Source organism: Oncorhynchus gorbuscha, unplaced genomic scaffold (assembly GCF_021184085.1).
Source record: "Oncorhynchus gorbuscha isolate QuinsamMale2020 ecotype Even-year unplaced genomic scaffold, OgorEven_v1.0 Un_scaffold_1934, whole genome shotgun sequence".
Classification (NCBI taxonomy): domain Eukaryota; kingdom Metazoa; phylum Chordata; class Actinopteri; order Salmoniformes; family Salmonidae; genus Oncorhynchus; species Oncorhynchus gorbuscha.
This window is the reverse complement of record NW_025746580.1, coordinates 30,001-54,493: the sequence shown is the minus strand read 5'-3', so window position 1 is coordinate 54,493 and position 24,493 is coordinate 30,001. Positions and strand designations below refer to the sequence as shown.

Below are 24,493 nucleotides of genomic sequence, written 5' to 3'. Positions count from 1 at the left end.
GAAATGTACTGTTTGTGTCCGAGTAGTGAATGGTTGACCTTTAGGAAGGTTGCTCGTAGTTTGGTCACCATGGATGGGTTCACTCTGATACTCTCCTGCATGATGGACGTGAAGCTGGGAAAACAACCAGAGAAAAACATTCAAAATGGCTAATTTATATATTTCTTATTTGACCAGGTTAGTCTGACTGGGTTCTTATCTGACCAGGTTAGTCTCCTGGGTTCTTATTTGACCAAGGTTAGTCTCCTGGGTTAGTCTCACTGGGTTCTTATTTGATTTGACCAGGTTAGTCTCACTGGGTTAGTCTCACTGGGTTCTTATTTGACCAGGTTAGTCTCACTGGGTTAGTCTCCCTGGGTTCTTATTTGACCAGGTTAGTCTCTTTCTTATTTGACCAGGTTAGTCTCCCTGGGTTAGTCTGACTGGGTTCTTATATGACCAGGTTAGTCTCACTGGGTTAGTCTCCTGGGTTCTTATTTGACCAGGTTAGTCTCCCTGGGTTCTTATTTGACCAGGTTAGTCTCCCTGGGTTAGTCTGACTGGGTTCTTATATGACCAGGTTAGTCTCACTGGGTTAGTCTCCCTGGGTTCTTATTTGACCAGGTTAGTCTCACTGGGTTCTTATTTGACCAGGTTAGTCTCACTGGGTTCTTATTTAACCAGGTTAGTCTGACTGGGTTCTTATTTGACCAGGTTAGTCTCTCTGGGTTAGTCTCACTGGGTTCTTATATGACCAGGTTAGTCTCCCTGGGTTCTTATTTGACCAGGTTAGTCTCTCTGGGTTAGTCTCACTGGGTTCTTATATGACCAGGTTAGTCTCCCTGGGTTCTTATTTGACCAGGTTAGTCTCACTGGGTTCTTATTTTACCAGGTTAGTCTTTCTGGGTTAGTCTCACTGGGTTCTTATTTGACCAGGTTAGTCTCACTGGGTTCTTATTTTACCAGGTTAGTCTCACTGGGTTCTTATTTTACCAGGTTAGTCTCCCTGGGTTAGTCTGACTGGGTTCTTATTTGACCAGGTTAGTCTCCCTGGGTTAGTCTGACTGGGTTCTTATTTGACCAGGTTAGTCTCCCTGGGTTAGTCTCACTGGGTTCTTATTTGACCAGGTTAGTCTCACTGGGTTCTTATTTGACCAGGTTAGTCTCACTGGGTTCTTATTTGACCAGGTTAGTCTCCCTGGGTTCTTATTTGACCAGGTTAGTCTCCCTGGGTTCTTATTTGACCAGGTTAGTCTCCCTGGGTTAGTCTCACTGGGTTCTTATTTGACCAGGTTAGTCTCACTGGGTTCTTATTTTACCAGGTTAGTCTCCTGGGTTCTTATTTGACCAGGTTAGTCTCACTGGGTTCTTATTTTACCAGGTTAGTCACTGGGTTAGTCTCACCAGGTTAGTCTCACTGGGTTCTTATTTGACCAGGTTAGTCTCCCTGGGTTCTTATTTGACCAGGTTAGTCTCCCTCCTGGGTTCTTATTTGACCAGGTTAGTCTCACTGGGTTCTTATTTGACCAGGTTAGTCTCCCTGGGTTCTTATTTGACCAGGTTAGTCTCCCTGGGTTCTTATTTGACCAGGTTAGTCTCCCTGGGTTAGTCTCCTGGGTTCTTATTTGACCAGGTTAGTCTCCTGGGTTCTTAGTTAGTCTCCCTGGGTTCTTATTTGACTCCCTGGTTAGTCTCCTGGGTTCTTATTTGACCAGGTTAGTCTCCCTGGGTTAGTCTCCTGGGTTAGTCTCACTGGTTAGTTAGTCTCCTGGTCTCCTGGGTTAGTCTCCCTGGGTTCCCTGGGTTAGTCTCCTGGGTTAGTCTCCCCTGGGTTAGTCTCCCTGGGTTCTTATTTGACCAGGTTAGTCTCACTGGGTTCTTATTTACCATTTCATTAGTCTCCCATTCATAACCCATCTCCCTGGGTTCTTAGTCATAACCAGGTTAGTCTCCCTGGGTTCTTATTTGACCCATTCATCTCCCTGGGTTCATAGGGTTAGTCTCCTGGGTTATGGTTGACCATTCATAACCCATTCTCCCTGGGTTAGTCTCCTGGGTTACAGGTCTCCTACTATCTGCATGGTGATCAGAACCATTCATAACCCCTAGTCATAACTCCATGGGTTAGTCTCCCTATCAGAACCATTTAGTCTCCCTACCTTCTATGATCTGCCATGGTTAGTCTCCTACTATCTGCATGGTTATCTCCCATTCATAACCCCTACCTGTTATGATCTCCATGGGTTAGTCTCCTACTTCTGCATGGTGATCAGAACCATTCATAACTCCCTGGGTTCTATGATCTGCCATGGGTTAGTCTCCTCCTGGTGATCAGGTTCATAACTTGCCATGCTAGGACAGGTCTCCTACTATCTGCATGGTTAGTCTCCATTCATAACCCCTACCTGTCTATGATCTCCCGTGGACAGGTCTCCTACTCTGCATGGTTAGTCTCCTGGGTTCATAACCCCTACCTGTCTAGATCTGCCATGGGTTATCTGCATGGTGATCAGAACCATTCATAACCCCTCCTGTCTATGATCTGCCATGGGTAGGACCAGGTCTCCTACTATCTGCATGGTGATCAGAACCATTCATAACCCCCTGTCTATCTGCCATGGTTACAGTCTCCTGGGCTATGATCTGCCATGACAGGTCTCCTATCTGCATGGTGATCAGAACCATTCATAACCCCTACCTTCTATGATCTGCCATGCGTCCCTACTTCTGCATGGTGATCAGAACCATTCATAACCCCTACCTGTCTATGATCTGCCATGCGTAGGACAGGTCTCCTACTTCTGCATGGTGATCAGAACCATTCATAACCCCTACCTGTCTATGATCTCATAGGACAGGTCTCCTACTATCTGCATGGTGATCAGAACCATTCATAACCCCTACCTGTCTATGATCTGCCAGACAGGTCTCCTACTATCTGCATGGTGATCAGAACCATTCATAACCCCCTACCTGTCTATGATCTGCCATGCGTAGGACAGGTCTCCTACTATCTGCATGGTGATCAGAACCATTCATAACCCTACCTGTCTATGATCTGCCATGCGTAGGACAGGTCTCCTACTATCTGCATGGTGATCAGAACCATTCATAACCCCTACCTTCTATGATCTGACCATGTTAGGACTGGTCTCCTATATCTGCATGGTTATCAGAACCATTCATAACCCATTCATAACCCACTTCTGATCTGACCCATTCATAACCCATTCATATGGTGATCAGACCATTCATACCTGTCTATGATCTGCCATGCGTAGGACAGGTCTCCTACTATCTGCATGGTGATCAGAACCATTCATAACCCCTACCTGTCTATGATCTGCCATGCGTAGGACAGGTCTCCTACTATCTGCATGGTGATCAGAACCATTCATAACCCCTACCTGTCTATGATCTGCCATGCGTAGGACAGGTCTCCTACTATCTGCATGGTGATCAGAATGGTGAAGAACCATTCATAACCCCTACCTGTCTATGATCTGCCATGCGTAGGACAGGTCTCCTACTATCTGCATGGTGATCAGAACCATTCATAACCCCTACCTGTCTATGATCTGCCATGCGTAGGACAGGTCTCCTACTATCTGCATGGTGATCAGAACCATTCATAACCCCTATTCATAACCATGGTGAAGAACCCTACCTGTCTATGATCTGCCATGCGTAGGACAGGTCTCCTACTATCTGCATGGTGATCAGAACCATTCATAACCCCTACCTGTCTATGATCTGCCATGCGTAGGACAGGTCTCCTACTATCTGCATGGTGATCAGAACCATTCATAACCCCTACCTGTCTATGATCTGCCATGCGTAGGACAGGTCTCCTACTATCTGCATGGTGATCAGAACCATTCATAACCCCTACCTGTCTATGATCTGCCATGCGTAGGACAGGTCTCCTACTATCTGCATGGTGATCAGAACCATTCATAACCCCTACCTGTCTATGATCTGCCATGCGTAGGACAGGTCTCCTACTATCTGCATGGTGATCAGAACCATTCATAACCCCTACCTGTCTATGATCTGCCATGCGTAGGACAGGTCTCCTACTATCTGCATGGTGATCAGAACCATTCATAACCCCTACCTGTCTATGATCTGCCATGCGTAGGACAGGTCTCCTACTATCTGCATGGTGATCAGAACCATTCATAACCCCTACCTGTCTATGATCTGCCATGCGTAGGACAGGTCTCCTACTATCTGCATGGTGATCAGAACCATTCATAACCCCTACCTGTCTATGATCTGCCATGCGTAGGACAGGTCTCCTACTATCTGCATGGTGATCAGAACCATTCATAACCCCTACCTGTCTATGATCTGCCATGCGTAGGACAGGTCTCCTACTATCTGCATGGTGATCAGAACCATTCATAACCCCTACCTGTCTATGATCTGCCATGCGTAGGACAGGTCTCCTACTATCTGCATGGTGATCAGAACCATTCATAACCCCTACCTGTCTATGATCTGCCATGTGTAGGACAGGTCTCCTACTATCTGCATGGTGATCAGAACCATTCATAACCCCTACCTGTCTATGATCTGCCATGTATAGGACAGGTCTCCTACTATCTGCATGGTGATCAGAACCATTCATAACCCATTCATAACCCATTCATAACCCATACCTGTCTATGATCTGCCATGCGTAGGACAGGTCTCCTACTATCTGCATGGTGATCAGAACCATTCATAACCCCTACCTGTCTATGATCTGCCATGCGTAGGACAGGTCTTCTACTATCTGCATGGTGATCAGAACCATTCATAACCCCTACCTGTCTATGATCTGCCATGCGTAGGACAGGTCTCCTACTATCTGCATGGTGATCAGAACCATTCATAACCCATTCATAACCCCTACCTGTCTATGATCTGCCATGCATAGGACAGGTCTCCTACTATCTGCATGGTGATCAGAACCATTCATAACCCCTACCTGTCTATGATCTGCCATGCGTAGGACAGGTCTCCTACTATCTGCATGGTGATCAGAACCATTCATAACCCCTACCTGTCTATGATCTGCCATGCGTAGGACAGGTCTCCTACTATCTGCATGGTGATCATAACCCATTCATAACCCCTACCTGTCTATGATCTGCCATGCGTAGGACAGGTCTCCTACTATCTGCATGGTGATCAGAACCATTCATAACCCCTACCTGTCTATGATCTGCCATGCATAGGACAGGTCTCCTACTATCTGCATGGTGATCAGAACCATTCATAACCCCTACCTGTCTATGATCTGCCATGCGTAGGACAGGTCTCCTACTATCTGCATGGTGATCAGAACCATTCATAACCCATTCATAACCCATTCATAACCCCTACCTGTCTATGATCTGCCATGCATAGGACAGGTCTCCTACTATCTGCATGGTGATCAGAACCTCCTCCTTGATGTTGATGGTCCTGATCATCTGGTGAAGGAACTTCCTGGTGTCAGCCAGGAACTGACACACCTGCAGGTTGGACTCCAACTGGTGGAACTCTTGAACCTGAGCACAGGTAAAAAAAGAGGACAAGAAGTCAGGGTTTATTGGTAAGGAGAGGAAGTCAGGGTTTATAGGTAAGGAGAGGAAGTCAGGGTTTATTGATAAGGAGAGGACAGAAAATCAGGGTTTATAAGTAAGGAGAGGACAGGAAATCAGGGTTTATAGGTAAGGAGAGGAAGTCAGGCTATATAGGTAAGGAGAGGACAGGAAGTCAGGCTATATAGGTAAGGAGAGGACAGGAAATCAGGGTTCATCGGTAAGGAGAGGACAGGAAGTCAGGGTATATTGGTAAGGAGAGGACAGGAAGTCAGGGTTTATAGGTAAGGAGTGGACAGGAAGTCAGGGTTCATAGGTAAGGAGAGGACAGGAAATCAGGGTTTATAGGTAAGGAGAGGAAGTCAGGGTCACTGAGAGCGTTACCACGTAACAGTCACCGAGAGCGTTACCAGGTAACGGTCACCGAGAGCGTTACCAGGTAACGGTCACCGAGAGCGTTACCAGGTAACGGTCACCGAGAGCGTTACCAGGTAACGGTCACCGAGAGCGTTACCAGGTAACGGCACCGAGTTACCAGGTAACGGTCACCGAGAGCGTCCTGGTCACCGAGAGCTTCCAGGTAACGGTCTCTTATTACCAGGTAACGGTCACCGAGGCTAACGGTCACCGAGAGCGTTACCAGGTAACGGGTCACCGAGAGCGTTACCAGGTAACGGTCACCGAGAGCGTTACCAGGTAACGGTCATTTTTGCGTTACCAGGTAACGGTCACCGAGAGCGTTACCAGGTAACGGTCACCGAGAGCGTTACCAGGTAACGGCGTCACCGGGAGCGTTACCAGGTAACGGTCACCGAGAGCGTTACCAGGTAACGGTCACCGAGAGCGTTACCAGGTAACGGTCACCGAGAGCGTTACCAGGTAACGGTCACCGAGAGCGTTACCAGGTAACGGTCACCGAGAGCGTTACCAGGTAACGGTCACCGAGCGCGTAGGTAACGGTCACCGAGAGTTACCAGGTAACGGTCACCGAGAGCGTTACCAGGTAACGGTCACCGAGAGTGTTACCAGGTAACGGTCACTAAGGTAACGTCACCGAGAGCGCACAGGTAACGGTCACCGAGAGCGCACCTGTAACGGTCACCGAGAGCCACCTGGTAACGGTCACTAAGAGCGTTACCATGTCAAGAGCGTTACCACGTAACGTCACCGAGAGCGACCAGGTAACGGTCACTGAGAGCGTTACCAGGTGGTCAAGAGCGTTACCACGTAACGGTCACTAAGAGTGTTACCACGTAACGGTCACTGAGAGCGTGACCACGTAACGGTCACTGAGAGCGTTACCACGTAACGGTCACTGAGAGCGTGACCACGTAACGGTCACTGAGAGCGTGACCACGTAACGGTCACTGAGAGCGTGACCACGTAACGGTCACTGAGAGCGTTACCACGTAACGGTCACTGAGAGCGTTACCACGTAACGGTCACTGAGAGCGTTACCACGTAACGGTCACTGAGAGCGTTACCACGTAACGGTCACTGAGAGCGTTACCACGTAACGGTCACTGAGAGCGTTACCACGTAACGGTCACTGAGAGCGTTACCACGTAACGGTCACTGAGAGCGAGTAACGGTCACTGAGAGCGTTACCACGTAACGGTCACTGAGAGCGTTACCACGTAACGGTCACTGAGAGCGTTACCACGTAACGGTCACTGAGAGTGTTACCACGCAACGGTCACTGAGAGTGTTACCACGCAACGGTCACTGAGAGTGTTACCACGCAACGGTCACTGAGAGTGTTACCACGTAACGGTCACTGAGAGTGTTACCACGCAACGGTCACTGAGAGTGTTACCACGTAACGGTCACTGAGAGTGTTACCACGTAACGGTCACTGAGAGTGTTACCACGTAACGGTCACTGAGAGTGTTACCACGTAACGGTCACTGAGAGTGTTAACCCAGAGATAACATAACTGTTACTCTTGTTACCCGTTCACTAGAGTGTTACCACGTAACGGTCACTGAGAGTTTCCCAGCCTCACGGTCACTGAGAGTGTTACCTGTATCACTGAGAGTGTTACCACGTAATCCAAGTCACTAAGAGTGTTACCGTAACGGTCACTGAGTGTTACCACGTAACGGTCACTAAGAGTGTTACCATCTGCTAAGAGTGTTACCACGTGAACCATGCCTGAGGTTCTCTGTTCAAAGAGTGTTACAACAACGGTCACTAAGAGTGTTACCACATCAACGGTCACTAAGAGTGTTACCAGAATGGTCAAAGAGTGTTACCCGCACGTAACGGTCACAAGAGTGTTACCACGTAACGGTCACTAAGAGTGTTACCACGTAACGGTCACTAAGAGTGTTACCACGTAACGGTCACTAAGAGTGTTACCACGTAACGGTCACTAAGAGTGTTACCATGTAACAACTAAGAGTGTTACCATAACGTCACTAAGAGTGTTACCACGTAACGGTCACTAAGAGTGTTACCACGTGTAAGAGTGTTACCATGTAACGGTCACTGAGAGTGTTACCATGTAACGGTCACTGAGAGTGTTACCGTAACGGACTAAGGGTGTTACCATGTAACGGTCACTAAGGGTGTTACCGTGTAGTGAGGTCACTGAGAGTGTTACCATGTAACGGTCACTGAGAGACCACGTAACGGTCACTAAGAGTGCAACCACTAAGTAACCAGTGACCTAAGAGTGTTACCACGTAACGTCACTAAGAGTGTTACCACGTAACGGTCACTAAGAGTGTTACCACGTAACGGTCACTAAGAGTGTTACCACGTAACGGTCACTGAGAGTGTTACCACGTAACGGGACTAAGAGTGTTACCACGTACGGTCACTAAGAGTGTTACCATGTAACGGTCACTAAGAGTGTTACCGTAACGGTCACTAAGAGTGTTACCAGTGTAACGCACTAAGAGTGTTACCATGTAAGTCACTAAGAGTGTAACCCAGAGATAACATAACTGTACTCTTGTTCCCGTTCTAGTCGCATGTTGTTTGCGGTGAATTTATCAGCCTCACAACGAGGGCCTGTATCAGCTGAACGTCTTCCTGCCTGCCGCAGTGGAGTCCTCGTCAGAGACTCGATCTGGAGATCTCCCTGAACCATGCCTGCAGGTTCTCTGTCCAACACAACAACAACCGCTACGGTACAACACACATCAACATCTAGCGAGTTTAGAGTGGAAGTATGGCATAGTGAGATCAGCTATTGTAACAGGAATAAGTATGGTACAGTGAGCCATCAACAGGAATAAGTATGGTACAGTGAGCCTGCAACAGGAATAAGTATGGGACAGTGAGCCTGCAACAGGAATAAGTATGGGACAGTGAGCCTGCAACAGGAATAAGTATGGGACAGTGAGCCTGCAACAGGAATAAGTATGGGACAGTGAGCCTGCAACAGGAATAACTATGGTACAGTGAGCCACAAGCTTTTAAGAGCATGTACACTGACTACACAAAACATTAGGAACACCTTCCTAATATTGAGTTGCACCCCCTTTTCCTCTCAGAACAGCCTCAGTTTGCCGGGGCCAAGGACTCCACAAGGTGTCGAAGGCGATCACATGGGATGTTGGACCATGCTGACTCCAATGCTTCCCTCAGATTGGGTGGTGGACCATGTTGACTCCAATGCTTCCCTCAGATTGGACCATGTTGACTCCAATGCTTCCCACCGATTGGGTGGTGGACCATGTTGACTCCAATGCTTCCCACCGATTGGACCATGTTGACTCCAATGCTTCCAATGCTTGTTGATTTTGGAAAAACCCAGCAGCGTTGCAGTTCTTGACACAAACCGGGGCGCCTGTCACCTACTACCATACCTCGTTCAAAGGCATTTAAATCTTCTGTCTTGCCCATTCACCCTCTAAATGGCACACATACACAATCCATGTCTCAATTGTATCAAGGCTTAAAAATCCTTCTTTAACCCGTCTCCTCCCCTTCATCTACACTGATTGAAGTGGATTTAACAAGTGACATCAATAAGGGATCATATCTTTCACCTGGATTCACCTGGTGAGTCGATGTCATGGAAAGAGCAGGTGTTCCTAATGCTTTGTCCAGTCAGTGTACAGTATACCTCACACATATCAACAGTTTCAGTGATTGACTCCAACCAGAAGTCACAATAAAAGTACGGAGTCCAGATTGTGAACTACCAGCTGTGGTAATTATAATGTGTTTTTAATGTCGAACTACCAGCTGTGGTAATTATGGTGTGTTTTAATGTCGAACTACCAGCTGTGGTAATTATGGTGTGTTTTAATGTCGAACTACCAGCTGTGGTAATTATGGTGTGTTTTAATGTCGAACAACCAGCTGTGGTAATTATGGTGTGTTTTAATGTCGAACTACCAGCTGTGGTAATATGGTGTGTTTTCATGTCGAACTACCAGCTGTGGTAATTATGGTGTTTTAATGTCGAACTAGCAGCTGTGGTAATTATGTGTGTTTTAATGTCGAACTACCAGCTGTGGTAATTATGGTGTGTTTTCATGTCGAACTACCAGCTGTGGTAATTATGTGTGTTTTCATGTCGAACTACCAGCTGTGGTAATTATGGTGTGTTTTAATGTCGAACTACCAGCTGTGGTAATTACGGTGTGTTTTAATGTCGAACTACCAGCTGTGGTAATTGGTGTGTTTTAATGTCGAACTACCAGCTGTGGTAATTATGGTGTGTTTTAATGTCGAACTACCAGCTGTGGTAATTATGGTGTTTTAATGTCGAACTAGCAGCTGTGGTAATTATGAACCTGGTGTTTTAATGTCGAACTACCAGCTGTGGTAATTATGTGTGTTTTCATGTCGAACTAGCAGCTGTGGTAATTATGTGTGTTTTTAATGTCGAACTAGCAGCTGTGGTAATTATGTGTGTTTTAATGTCGAACTACCAGCTGTGGTAATTATGTGTGTTTTAATGTCGAACTACCAGCTGTGGTAATTATGGTAATTATGTATGTTTTCATGTTTTCATGTCGAACTTACCAGCTGTGGTAATTATGGTGTGTTTTAATGTCGAACTACCAGCTGTGGTAATTATGTTTGTTTTAATGTCGAACTACCAGCTGTGGTAATTATGTGTGTTTCGATGCTAGTTCCGCTATCATCCATCTCACCATTCTTCTCCACTCTGGTTAGAGGCTTGACCCCAGAGAAGACCTCCGCCAGCTCGGTCATCCTCTCAGATCCCTCAGCTCGATAACTCTCCCATTTCAGCTGCTTCTCTGACAGCATCTTCTTGAACATCTGGGAGGGAAAATATACAGGGGGGGGGCAGATGGTGAATTCACCATTTATATTCAGAGACCCGATACGTCGGGGGGCAGATGGTGAATTCACCATTTATATTCAGAGACCCGATACGTCGGGGGGCAGATGGTGAATTCCACCATTTATATTCAGAGACCCAACATGTGTTTTTATTTTATTGTGTAATTACAACTTGACATATATGATACGGTTCAGACTCACCTCTTTGAGGGTGAACTCAAACTGGGCGGTGTCTAGGAGAACCTGGAACAGGATCTTGGGGTTGTACTTGGAGTCGTTGATCACCTGGTCTTGATCTGGCGCAGACGCTTGTTGTTGGGATCATAGGCTGCAAGAAGAAAAGACAACGCAGTTTAGGAATATAGTACCGCCTGGCGTACACAGCGCCGCCTGGTGTAATATAGAGCACCTGGCGTGATATAGGAGCACCCTGGCGTGATACAGGAGCACCCTGGCGTGATACAGGAGCACCTGGCGTGATACAGGAGCACCTGGCGTGATACAGGAGCACCTGGCGTGATACAGCGCCACCTGGCGTGATACAGCGCCGCCTGGCGTGATATAGGAGCGCCTGGCGTGATATAGGAGCGCCTGGCGTGATATAGGAGCGCCTGGCGTGATATAGGAGCGCCTGGCGTGATATAGGAGCGCCTGGCGTGATACAGGAGCGCCTGGCGTGATATAGGAGCGCCTGGTGTGATATAGGAGCGCCTGGCCTGATATAGGAGCACCTGGCGTGATATAGGAGCACCTGGCGTGATATAGGAGCGCCTGGCCTGATATAGGAGCGCCTGGCCTGATATGGGAGCACCCTGGCGTGATATAGGAGCGCCTGGTGTGATATAGGAGCACCTATATATATTCATAAGGCCTTTATGGATGCTTCCTGAACCCTTTACGGATGCTTCCTGAACCCTTTACGGATGCTTCCTGAACCCTTTACGGATGCTTCCTGAACCCTTCATAAGGCCTTTATGGATGCTTCCTGTACCCTTTACGGATGCTTCCTGTACCCTTTACGGATGCTTCCTGAACCCTTTACGGATGCTTCCTGAACCCTTTACGGATGCTTCCTGAACCCTTTACGGATGCTTCCTGAACCCTTTACGGATGCTTCCTGAACCCTTTACGGATGCTTCCTGAAACCCTTACGGATGCTTCCTGAACCCTTTACGGATGCTTCCTGAACCCTTTACGGCCCTCCTGATGCTTCCTTTACGGATGCTTCCTGAACCCTTTACGGATGCTTCCTGAACCCTTTACGGATGCTTCCTGAACCCTTTACGGATGCTTCCTGAACCCTGCTTCGGAACCCTTTCCTGAACCCTTTACGGATGCTTCCTGAACCCTTTACGGATGCTTCCTGAACCCTTTACGGATGCTTCCTGAACCCTTCATAAGGCCTTTATGGATGCTTCCTGTACCCTTTACGGATGCTTCCTGAACCCTTTACGGATGCTTCCTGAACCCTTTACGGATGCTTCCTGAACCCTTTACGGATGCTTCCTGAACCCTTTACGGATGCTTCCTGAACCCTTTACGGATGCTTCCTGAACCCTTTACGGATGCTTCCTGAACCCTTCATAAGGCCTTTATGGATGCTTCCTGTACCCTTCACGGATGCTTCCTGAACCCTTTACGGATGCTTCATGAACCCTTTATGGATGCTTCATGAACCCTTTATGGATGCTTCATGAACCCTTTATGGATGCTTCATGGATGCTTCCTGAACCCTTTATGGATGCTTCCTGAACCCTTTATGGATGCTTCCTGAACCCTTTATGGATGCTTCATGAACCCTTTATGGATGCTTCATGAACCCTTTATGGATGCTTCATGAACCCTTTATGGATGCTTCATGAACCCTTTATGGATGCTTCATGAACCTTCATGAACCCTTTATGGATGCTTCATGAACCCTTTATGGATGCTTCATGAACCCTTTATGGATGCTTCATGAACCCTTTATGGATGCTTCATGAACCCTTTATGGATGCTTCATGAACCCTTTATGGATGCTTCATGAACCCTTTATGGATGCTTCATGAACCCTTTATGGATGCTTCATGAACCCTTCATAAGGCCTTTATGGATGCTTCCTGAACCCTTCATAAGGCCTTTATGGATGCTTTGTGAACCCTTCATAAGGCCTTTATTAATGCTTCCATAAATCAGTAGTAAGCTCATTTGATGCATGGACCTAGACGCCAACAGAAAGGCCCTACCTGAGTCTGCAGTGTGTAGCATCAGCCAGCGTATGGAAACGTTACAGTCCCGGAGACAGTTGAGCAGCTTAGGGACGTTATCCAGGACGATCTCCTCCTCAGGAACCCTTCCTTCAGCAGCTGCTGGATCTGTGGCCTCAGACCCTCCATGCTGACTGAATAACGACTGGCCTAGAGGAGGGTTGACGACGGTTGGTTATAGGGTGTTATAACATGGCGGGGGTCATAAGCAGTCCCTCCATGCTGACTGAATAACGACTGGCCTAGAGGAGGTTGACGACGGTTGGTTATAGGGTGTTATAACATGGCAGGGCGGGGGGGGGGGGGGGGGGGTCATAAGCAGTCCCTCGAACCTTCCACATTTTCCACAACAACTTGTGAAGGATATGATGGGAGAGTCACGTCCGTAGCAAGGCCTGATGGGAAACCCGAGTGAAAACCATTTCACGTAAGCAGACGTTTTGTCAGTAAGCCCGTTCGCCTCCGTACCTGCTCTCTGATATTGGCTGAGTCCAGGGTGTAGTTGAGGGCGATCTTGGCAGCTTTATACGGTTCCCAGGCCTCCACCAGATTCACAGTGATTCCCATGTAGACACTGATGACCTGCAGAGGGAGAAATTGGCAATACTTGAAACCAGCGTAACGGCTGGAGACCGAGGGAAATATACCGCATCAAGACAAACAAGTACTCTAAATGTTTTTCCTAGTATTCAGGGAAGTAGAGATTAGATACAGTCTCTCACCCAGTTATCAGGGAAGTAGAGTTTAGATACAGTCTCTCACCCAGTTAACAGGAAGTAGAGTCAGTCTCTCACCCAGTTATCAGGAAGTAGAGTCAGTCTCTCACCCAGTTAACAGGGAAGTAGAGATTAGATACAGTCTCTCACCCAGTTAACAGGGAAGTAGAGTCAGTCTCTCACCCAGTTAACAGGGAAGTAGAGTCAGTCTCTCACCCAGTTATCAGGGAAGTAGAGTTTAGATGCAGTCTCTCACCCAGTTAACAGGGAAGTAGAGTCAGTCTCTCACCCAGTTATCAGGAAGTAGAGTCAGTCTCTCACCCAGTTATCAGGAAGTAGAGTCAGTCTCTCACCCAGTTAACAGGGAAGTAGAGTCAGTCTCTCACCCAGTTAACAGGGAAGTAGAGTCAGTCTCTCACCCAGTTATCAGGGAAGTAGAGTCAGTCTCTCACCCAGTTATCAGGGAAGTAGAGTCAGTCTCTCACCCAGTTAACAGGGAAGTAGAGTTTAGATGCAGTCTCTCACCCAGTTATCAGGGAAGTAGAGTCAGTCTCTCACCCAGTTATCAGGGAAGTAGAGTTTAGATACAGTCTCTCACCCAGTTATCAGGGAAGTAGAGTCAGTCTCTCACCCAGTTATCAGGGAAGTAGAGTCAGTCTCTCACCCAGTTATCAGGGAAGTAGAGTCAGTCTCTCACACCCAGTTAACAGGGAAGTAGAGTCAGTCTCTCACCCAGTTAACAGGGAAGTAGAGTCAGTCTCTCACCCAGTTATCAGGGAAGTAGAGTTTAGATACAGTCTCTCACCCAGTTAACAGGGAAGTAGAGTCAGTCTCTCACCCAGTTATCAGGGAAGTAGAGTTTAGATACAGTCTCTCACCCAGTTATCAGGAAGTACTTGTCCACTATCTCCCCATCTTGGCCTGTTGAGTCCTGAAGTATGGAGGGAATGAAGTAGAGACAGACATACAGCATGGCAGCCTGGTTAGCCAACGCTGTGCTTCGGTGCTCAGGCAGAGGGTACGCAGACACCTGGGAGACACAGGACAGCTTTAGGAGACACAGGACAGCTTTAGGAGACACAGGACAGCTTTAGAGAGACACAGGACAGCTTTAGAGAGACACAGGACAGCTTTAGAGAGACAGGACAGCTTTAGAGAGACAGGACAGCTTTAGAGACACAGGACAGCTTTAGGAGACACAGGACAGCTTTAGGAGACACAGGACAGCTTTAGGAGACACAGGACAGCTTTAGGAGACACAGGACAGCTTTAGGAGACACAGGACAGCTTTAGGAGACACAGGACAGCTTTAGGAGACACAGGACAGCTTTAGGAGACACAGGACAGCTTTAGGAGACACAGGACAGCTTTAGGAGACACAGGACAGCTTTAGGAGACACAGACAGCTTTAGGAGACATTGCACAGGACAGCTTTAGGAGACACAGACAGCTTTAGGAGACACAGCATGATACAAATATATTGAATAAAACATTAAAGACAATGTAATATTGTAGCATTAGTGAGTGTGTAAGAAATGTCATTCAGGTCAAGATACCAACCACTAGGCTACCCTGGGGGCATGGTAGCCTAGTGGTTAGAGCGTTGACTAGTAACCTAAAGGTTGCAAGTTCAAATCCCGAGCTGACAAGGAACAAATCTGTCGTTCTGCCCTGAACAGGCAGTTAACCCATTGTTCCCAGGCCGTCATTGAAAAAATAAGAATTTGTTCTTAACTGACTTGCCTGGTTAAATAAAAATAATAAAAGGGAACCAATGGGGTGTTTACATTACTAACTAGGAGAACAGTGGGTTAGTATGACACGAGTAATTCCTTTTACAAAGAAAACAAATGGTTTAAAAATAATAATAACAACAATAATAACAACAACAACAATAATAGTAATAATAACAATAATAATAATAACAATAATAATAACAATAACAATAATAACAATAACAACAATAATAATAACAATAACAATAATAATAATAATAACAACAATAATAATAATAACAATAATAATAACAACAATAATAATAACAATAATAACAACAACAACAACAACAACAACAATAATAACAACAACACCAATAATAATAATAATAACAATAATAATAACAATAATAACAACAACAACAATAATAATAATAATAACAGTCTTACCTGGTTATAGATGTCATCAGAGCGCAGCCTCCCGATCACCATGCTGATGAAGGTAGAACTGATCGGTACTCTCTGGAAGTAGCTCTCAGGGTAGTTAGCTGGCCGCTTGCTGATTGGCTGGAGTAGCCAGTACCCGCAGCAGCTTTTACAGATGTCATCCAGGTTAGAGTCCGCTGAGGAGCGGGCAGCACTGGACACACAAACAGGACATGTATAGCTAGTAGCACGCTCCAATCAAATGGTTGTTTTTCTTCATTCAAATTATAGATACTACTACAATACTGTAGTACTACTACAGTATGATAGATAGTAGTATTATAGAGAGTATTACAGTATTATAGAGAGTATTATAGCATTGTAGATAGTACTACAGTATTATAGATAGTAGTAGTATTATAGAGAGTATTACAGTATTATAGAGAGTATTACAGTATTATAGAGAGTATTACAGTATTATAGAGAGTATTACAGTATTGTAGAGAGTATTACAGTATTGTAGATATCATAGTATTATAGATAGTAGTATAGATATCATCATAGTAGTATAGATAGTATTACAGTAGTATAGATAGTAGTATAGTATTATAGATAGTACTACAGTATTATAGATAGTACTACAGTATTATAGATAGTACTACAGTATTATAGATAGTACTACAGTATTATAGATAGTACTACAGTATTATAGATAGTACTACAGTATTATAGATAGTATTACAGTATTATAGAGAGTATTACAGATAGTAGTACAGTATTATATATAATAGTATAGATAATATTACAGTATTATATATAGTAATATAGATAGTATTACAGTATTATATATAGTAGTATAGATAGTATTGTAGTATTACAGATAGTATTACTGACACCATTAAAGGGTCCCTGACAAAATAACAGAGAGGATTGATTCTTAAAAGGAATGTATAAAGGATGTAGAAGCCATTATAGAGAGTATTATAGATACTATCATAGTATTATAGGATTGTATAAAGGATGTTGAAGCCATTTTCCCCCCAAAACAGCAGCAAAGGTCTCACCTGTATCTATAGTAGGACACCAGCATCCTCTCTGACCTCCCCTCCATCTTCTGGTCAATAACCAACAGCATGACTCCATAGAGATACAGCGCCTCACACTGGTTAACAAGGACACAAACAGCACATGGTAGGACTCTCACATACCTAAAGGACATTCAGGACCTCACACTGGTTAACAAGGAGACACACAACACATCAGGACTCTAACATACCTTCAGGACATCGCCAAACATACAGGGACGATTTTCCTAAATGTATATAAGTTGATCATAGAGCTGCTACCCCCCCCGGGGCCTTCTACAAAATCTAAGTAATTACAAGAGATTGGGCGGCAGGGTAGCCTAGTGGTTAGAGGGGTAGGCAGGTGGTTAGAGCGTTGGACTAGTAACCGAAGGTTGCAAGATCGAATCTCCCGAGCTGACGAGGTACAAATCTGTCGTTCTGCCCCTGAACAAGGCTAGTTAACCCACTGTTCCCTGAACAAGGCTAGTTAACCCACTGTTCCCCTGAACAAGGCTAGTTAACCACTATTCCCCCTGAACAAGGCTAGTTAACCCACTATTCCCCTGAACAAGGCTAGTTAACCCACTATTCCCCGAACAAGGCTAGTTAACCCACTGTTCCCCGAACAAGGCTAGTTAACCCACTGTTCCCCTGAACAAGGCTAGTTAACCCACTGTTCCCTGAACAAGGCTAGTTAACCCACTATTCCCTGAACAAGGCTAGTTAACCCACTGTTCCCTGAACAAGGCTAGTTAACCCACTGTTCCCTGAACAAGGCTAGTTAACCCACTGTTCCCTGAACAAGGCTAGTTAACCGTTGAAAATACTAATTTATTCGACGAGTAAACTAAACATGTAAAGAAATGTTGTTGTTTTACCAGGAGCTGTTTTCCATCCTCATTCAGCAGCACCGTCTCCAGGGTCTGTTGAATGTAAACTCCTTCATACAGATCATCCAGGTACCTGGAGAGAAGAACAGCTGATTAGATAAAGCATGGTGAGGAGACAAAACAGACAGACAGGTAATTCTGTATGACTGACAGACAGACAGACAAACAGACAGACAAACAGACAGACAGGTAATTCTGTAAGACAGACAGACAGACAAACAGACAGACAGGTAATTCTGTAAGACAGACAGACAGACAGACAAACAGTCAGACAGACAGGTAATTCTGTAAGACAGACAGACAGACAAACAGTCAGACAGACAGGTAATTCTGTAAGACATACAAACAGACAGACAGGTAATTCTGTAAGACAGACAGACAGACAGACAGACAGACAGACAGACAGACAGACAGACAGACAGACAGACAGACAGACAGACAGACAGACAGACAGACAATTCTGTATGACAGACAGACGACAATTCTGTATGACAGACAGACGAACAGGTAATTCTGTATGACAGACAAACACAGACAAACAGACAGACAGGTAATTCTGTATGACAGACAGACAATTCTGTAAGACAGACAGACAGACAATTCTGTATGACAGACAGACAGACAATTCTGTATGACAGACAGACAGACAGACAGGTAATTCTGTATGACAGACAGGTAATTCTGTATGACAGACAGGTAATTCTGTATGACAGACAAACAAACAGACAAACAGACAGACAGGTAATTCTGTAAGACAGACAGACAAACAGACAGACAGGTAATTCTGTAAGACAGACAGACAGACAGACAAACAGTCAGACAGACAGGTAATTCTGTAAGACATACAAACAGACAGACAGGTAATTCTGTAAGACAGACAGACAGAGACAGACAGACAGACAGACAGACAGACAGACAGACAGACAGACAGACAGACAGACAGACAGACAGACAGACAGACAGACAGACAGACAGACAGACACAGGTAATTCTGTATGACCTGATTAGATCAACGATGTACTTGTGGACACTTTCAAACGCCAGGTAGAACCGTGAGAGTATCTCCAGGTTGTTCTCCCGGAACTCATCGTCCAGATCCTGCAGATCTGGTTTGGCTTCTAGCTTACTGTCGTAGTACTCTGGACCCTGGAAGGCAACAGGAGTATATAAATATAGTATATATATATAGTTCATAACTTGAATGATTGTCGTAGTACTCTGGACCCTGGAAGGCAACAGGAGTATATAAATATAGTATATATATATATAGTTCATAACTTGAATGATTGTCGTAGTACTCTGGACCCTGGAAGGCAACAGGAGAATATAAATATAGTATATATATATAGTTCATAACTTGAATGACTGTCGTAGTACTCTGGACCCTGGAAGGCAACAGGAGTATATAAATATAGTATATATATATAGTTCATAACTTGAATGACTGTCGACAGTACTCTGGACCCTGGAAGACTGTCGTAACAGGAGTATAGGAATATAGTATATATATATATAGTTCATAACTTGAATGATTGTCGTAGTACTCTGGACCCTGGAAGGCAACAGGAGAATATAAATATAGTATATATATATAGTTCATAACTTGAATGACTGTCGTAGTACTCTGGACCCTGGAAGGCAACAGGAGTATATAAATATAGTATATATATATAGTTCATAACTTGAATGACTGTCAGTACTCTGGACCCTGGAAGGCAACAGGAGTATATAAATATAGTATATATATATAGTTCATAACTGGAATGACTGTCGTAGTACTCTGGACCCTGGAAGGCAACAGGGAGAATATAAATATAGTATATATATATAGTTCATAACTTGAATGACTGTCGTAGTACTCTGGACCCTGGAAGGCAACAGGGAGAATATAAATATAGTATATATATATATAGTTCATAACTTGAATGACTGTCGTAGTACTCTGGACCCTGGAAGGCAACAGGAGTATATAAATATAGTATATATATATAGTTCATAACTTGAATGACTGTCGTAGTACTCTGGACCCTGGAAGGCAACAGGATAATATAAATATAGTATATATATATAGTTCATAACTGGAATGACTGTCGTAGTATTCTGGACCCTGGAAGGCAACAGGATAATATAAATATAGTATATATATATATATATATAGTTCATAACTTGAAAGACTGTCGTAGTACTCTGGACCCTGGAAGGCAACAGGAGAATATAAATATAGTATATATATATAGTTCATAACTGGAATGACTGTCGTAGTACTCTGGACCCTGGAAGGCAACAGGGAGAATATAAATATAGTATATATATATATATAGTTCATAACTTGAATGACTGTCGTAGTACTCTGGACCCTGGAAGGCAACAGGGAGAATATAAATATAGTATATATATATATATATAGTTCATAACTTGAATGACTGTCGTAGTACTCTGGACCCTGGAAGGCAACAGGAGTATATAAATATAGTATATATATATATATAGTTCATAACTTGAATGACTGTCGTAGTACTCTGGACCCTGGAAGGCAACAGGAGTATATAAATATATATATATATATATAGTTCATAACTTGAATGACTGTCGTAGTACTCTGGACCCTGGAAGGCAACAGGAGAATATAAATATAGTATATATATATAGTTCATAACTGGAATGACTGTCGTAGTACTCTGGACCCTGGAAGGCAACAGGGAGAATATAAATATAGTATATATATATATAGTTCATAACTTGAATGACTGTCGTAGTACTCTGGACCCTGGAAGGCAAAGGGAGAATATAAATATAGTATATATATATATATAGTTCATAACTTGAATGACTGTCGTAGTACTCTGGACCTGGAAGGCAACAGGGAGAATATAAATATAGTATATATATATATATAGTTCCATAGCAGAATGACTGTCGTAGTACTCTGGACCCTGGAAGGCAACAGGAGAATATAAATATAGTATATATATATATAGTTCATAACTTGAATGACTGTCGTAGTACTCTGGACCCTGGAAAACAGGAGTATATAAATATAGTATATATATATATAGTTCATAACTTGAATGACTGTCGTAGTACTCTGGACCCTGGAAGGCAACAGGAGTATATAAATATAGTATATATATATATATAGTTCATAACTTGAATGACTGTCGTAGTACTCTGGAAGGCAACAGGAGAATATAAAGGGTTACTCATGGACATAATATTATCCCTGTTCTTCATCATCATCATCATCATCATCTTGCCTGTGCCGTTCTGTACCATCTCTCATTCATACATCTTTATGTACATATTCTTCATCCCTTTACACTTGTGTGTATAAGGTAGTAGCTGTGGAATTGTTAGGTTAGATTACTCGTTGGTTAGTACTGCGTTGCCGGAACTAGAAGCACAAGCATTTCGCTGCACTCGCATTAACATCTGCTAACCCATGTGTATGTGACCAAATACAATTTGATTTGATTTGTACTTCATCATCATCATCATCATCATGCCATAACACATTCTAAACAATCTAGTTCATAGATGACAGATGACAATCACATAACTGGAAAGACCTAACCATGACACTGGCGGTGTGTGTGTCCATTATCTAAGGAGGTGCACCCCAAACAATGTCCTTTCACTGTGATCTCATCTCACACTCATTGAACAAGACAACCCCCTCCTCCCCCATCTCAACCTTGAAGTAGCTGAAGTCACAGATGATGTCTCCGTATTTCTGCTGGTCGCTCTTGTCTTTGAGTCTGAAGACAGCAGGGATGAACTCCGAGAGGCGGAGGAGCTCGGCGATGATAGCGTTTCCCCGGGACACGATCCTCAGCACCGCCTGACCACACAGGTTGTTTTCCGCCAGGAAATCCACCATGGCGACGGTCTCAGGTCGACAAAGGCACCTCTGCAATTCGGGCTCTGGCCCACTTCTACTCTAGTATTGTGTAAAACAAAAAAAGAAGAAGAGAAACAGCTGCCACAGGTTAAACAAGAGACTAAAACTGCATCTCTAAATAGTATTCATGTGTATAATGTTAACGAGTTCAGATAGCTACATGAAATAATTGTATATGTAGTTATCACCAGCAGGATAGTTTGAAGCAAGTGGCCGGAAAGATATTTTGCAACAAGCGGTGAATTCTACCGAACCGAGCCATGACTAGTTTTCAACTTTCTAAATGTTTTCCATGCATCATTTCACAACCGTACTCACCTTAATTAAGGTATACACCTATAGGATCGTGTCGTTGCTCGCTAAATGTTGACCGTTTCAAGTTTTTACAATTCAATTCCTGTTTACCATCACATGACAAACCACATGATTCATCTTCCCTGCAGAGTGTTTGTGGACCACGAGGTGGCGACGAAGTCAAGACTAAAGAGCAGGGGGATTTTCTTCTTCGTGTGAATTTTCTGCCGCTTCTTCTTCTTCGTTGCTATTATGGCGGTCCGCAAACAAATATTATAGGTGCATGTCGCCACCTACTGTATTGGCTGTGTATCAGCCTACTATTCTGTGGAATGAATTCATTGCTTTGTGAAAAATTGGCCGACTAATTAACCCTTCACCCATTAAAACCTCACCACTATACACTATCTAACCCTGTACCTATAGACTATCTACTATCTAACCCTGTACCTATACACTATCTAACCCTGTACCTATACACTATCTACTATCTAACCCTGTACCTATACACTATCTAACCCTGTACCTATACACTATCTAACCCTGTACCTATACACTATCTACTATCTAACCCTGTACCTATAGACTATACTATCTAACCCTGTACCTATACACTATCTAACCCTGTACCTATACACTATCTAACCCTGTACCTATACACTATCTACTATCTAACCCTGTACCTATAGACTATACTATCTAACCCTGTACCTATACACTATCTACTATCTAACCCTGTACCTATACACTATCTAACCCTGTACCTATACACTATCTACTATCTAACCCTGTACCTATACACTATCTACTATCTAACCCTGTACCTATAGACTATACTATCTAACCCTGTACCTATACACTATCTAACCCTGTACCTATACACTATCTAACCCTGTACCTATACACTATCTACTATCTAACCCTGTACCTATAGACTATACTATCTAACCCTGTACCTATAGACTATACTATCTAACCCTGTACCTATACACTATCTAACCCTGTACCTATACACTATCTACTATCTAACCCTGTACCTATAGACTATACTATCTAACCCTGTACCTATAGACTATACTATCTAACCCTGTACCTATAGACTATACTATCTAACCCTGTACCTATACACTATCTAACCCTGTACCTATACACTATCTAACCCTGTACCTATACACTATCTACTATCTAACCCTGTACCTATAGACTATACTATCTAACCCTGTACCTATACACTATCTAACCCTGTACCTATACACTATCTAACCCTGTACCTGTACACTATCTACTATCTAACCCTGTACCTATAGACTATACTATCTAACCCTGTACCTATACACTATCTAACCCTGTACCTATACACTATCTAACCCTGTACCTATACACTATCTACTATCTAACCCTGTACCTATAGACTATACTATGTAACCCTGTACCTATAGACTATACTATCTAACCCTGTACCTATACACTATCTAACCCTGTACCTATACACTATCTAACCCTGTACCTATACACTATCTACTATCTAACCCTGTACCTATAGACTATACTATCTAACCCTGTACCTATAGACTATACTATCTAACCCTGTACCTATAGACTATACTATCTAACCCTGTACCTATACACTATCTAACCCTGTACCTATACACTATCTAACCCTGTACCTATACACTATCTACTATCTAACCCTGTACCTATAGACTATACTATCTAACCCTGTACCTATAGACTATACTATCTAACCCTGTACCTATACACTATCTAACCCTGTACCTATACACTATCTAACCCTGTACCTATACACTATCTACTATCTAACCCTGTACCTATACACTATCTACTATCTAACCCTGTACCTATACACTATCTACTATCTAACCCTGTACCTATACACTATCTACTATCTAACCCTGTACCTATACACTATCTAACCCTGTACCTGTACACTATCTACTATCTAACCCTGTACCTATACACTATCTACTATCTAACCCTGTACCTATACACTATCTAACCCTGTACCTGTACACTATCTACTATCTAACCCTGTACCTATACACTATCTAACCCTGTACCTGTACACTATCTAACCCTGTACCTATACACTATCTAACCCTGTACCTATACACTATCTACTATCTAACCCTGTACACTATCTACTATCTAACCCTGTACCTATACACTATCTAACCCTGTACCTATACACTATCTACTATCTAACCCTGTACCTATACACTATCTACTATCTAACCCTGCACCTATACACTATCTAACCCTGTACCTATACACTATCTAACCCTGTACCTGTACACTATCTACTATCTAACCCTGTACCTATACACTATCTAACCCTGTACCTATACACTATCTAACCCTGTACCTGTACACTATCTACTATCTAACCCTGTACCTATA

At 43.9% G+C, this 24,493-nt stretch overlaps 1 pseudogene; it reads right to left on the bottom strand.

The window, feature by feature from the left end:
* Positions 1-22,175, bottom strand: part of LOC124024584 — a 51,841-nt pseudogene extending 29,666 nt beyond the window's left edge.
* Between the last annotated feature and the right edge of the window lie 2,318 nt (positions 22,176-24,493).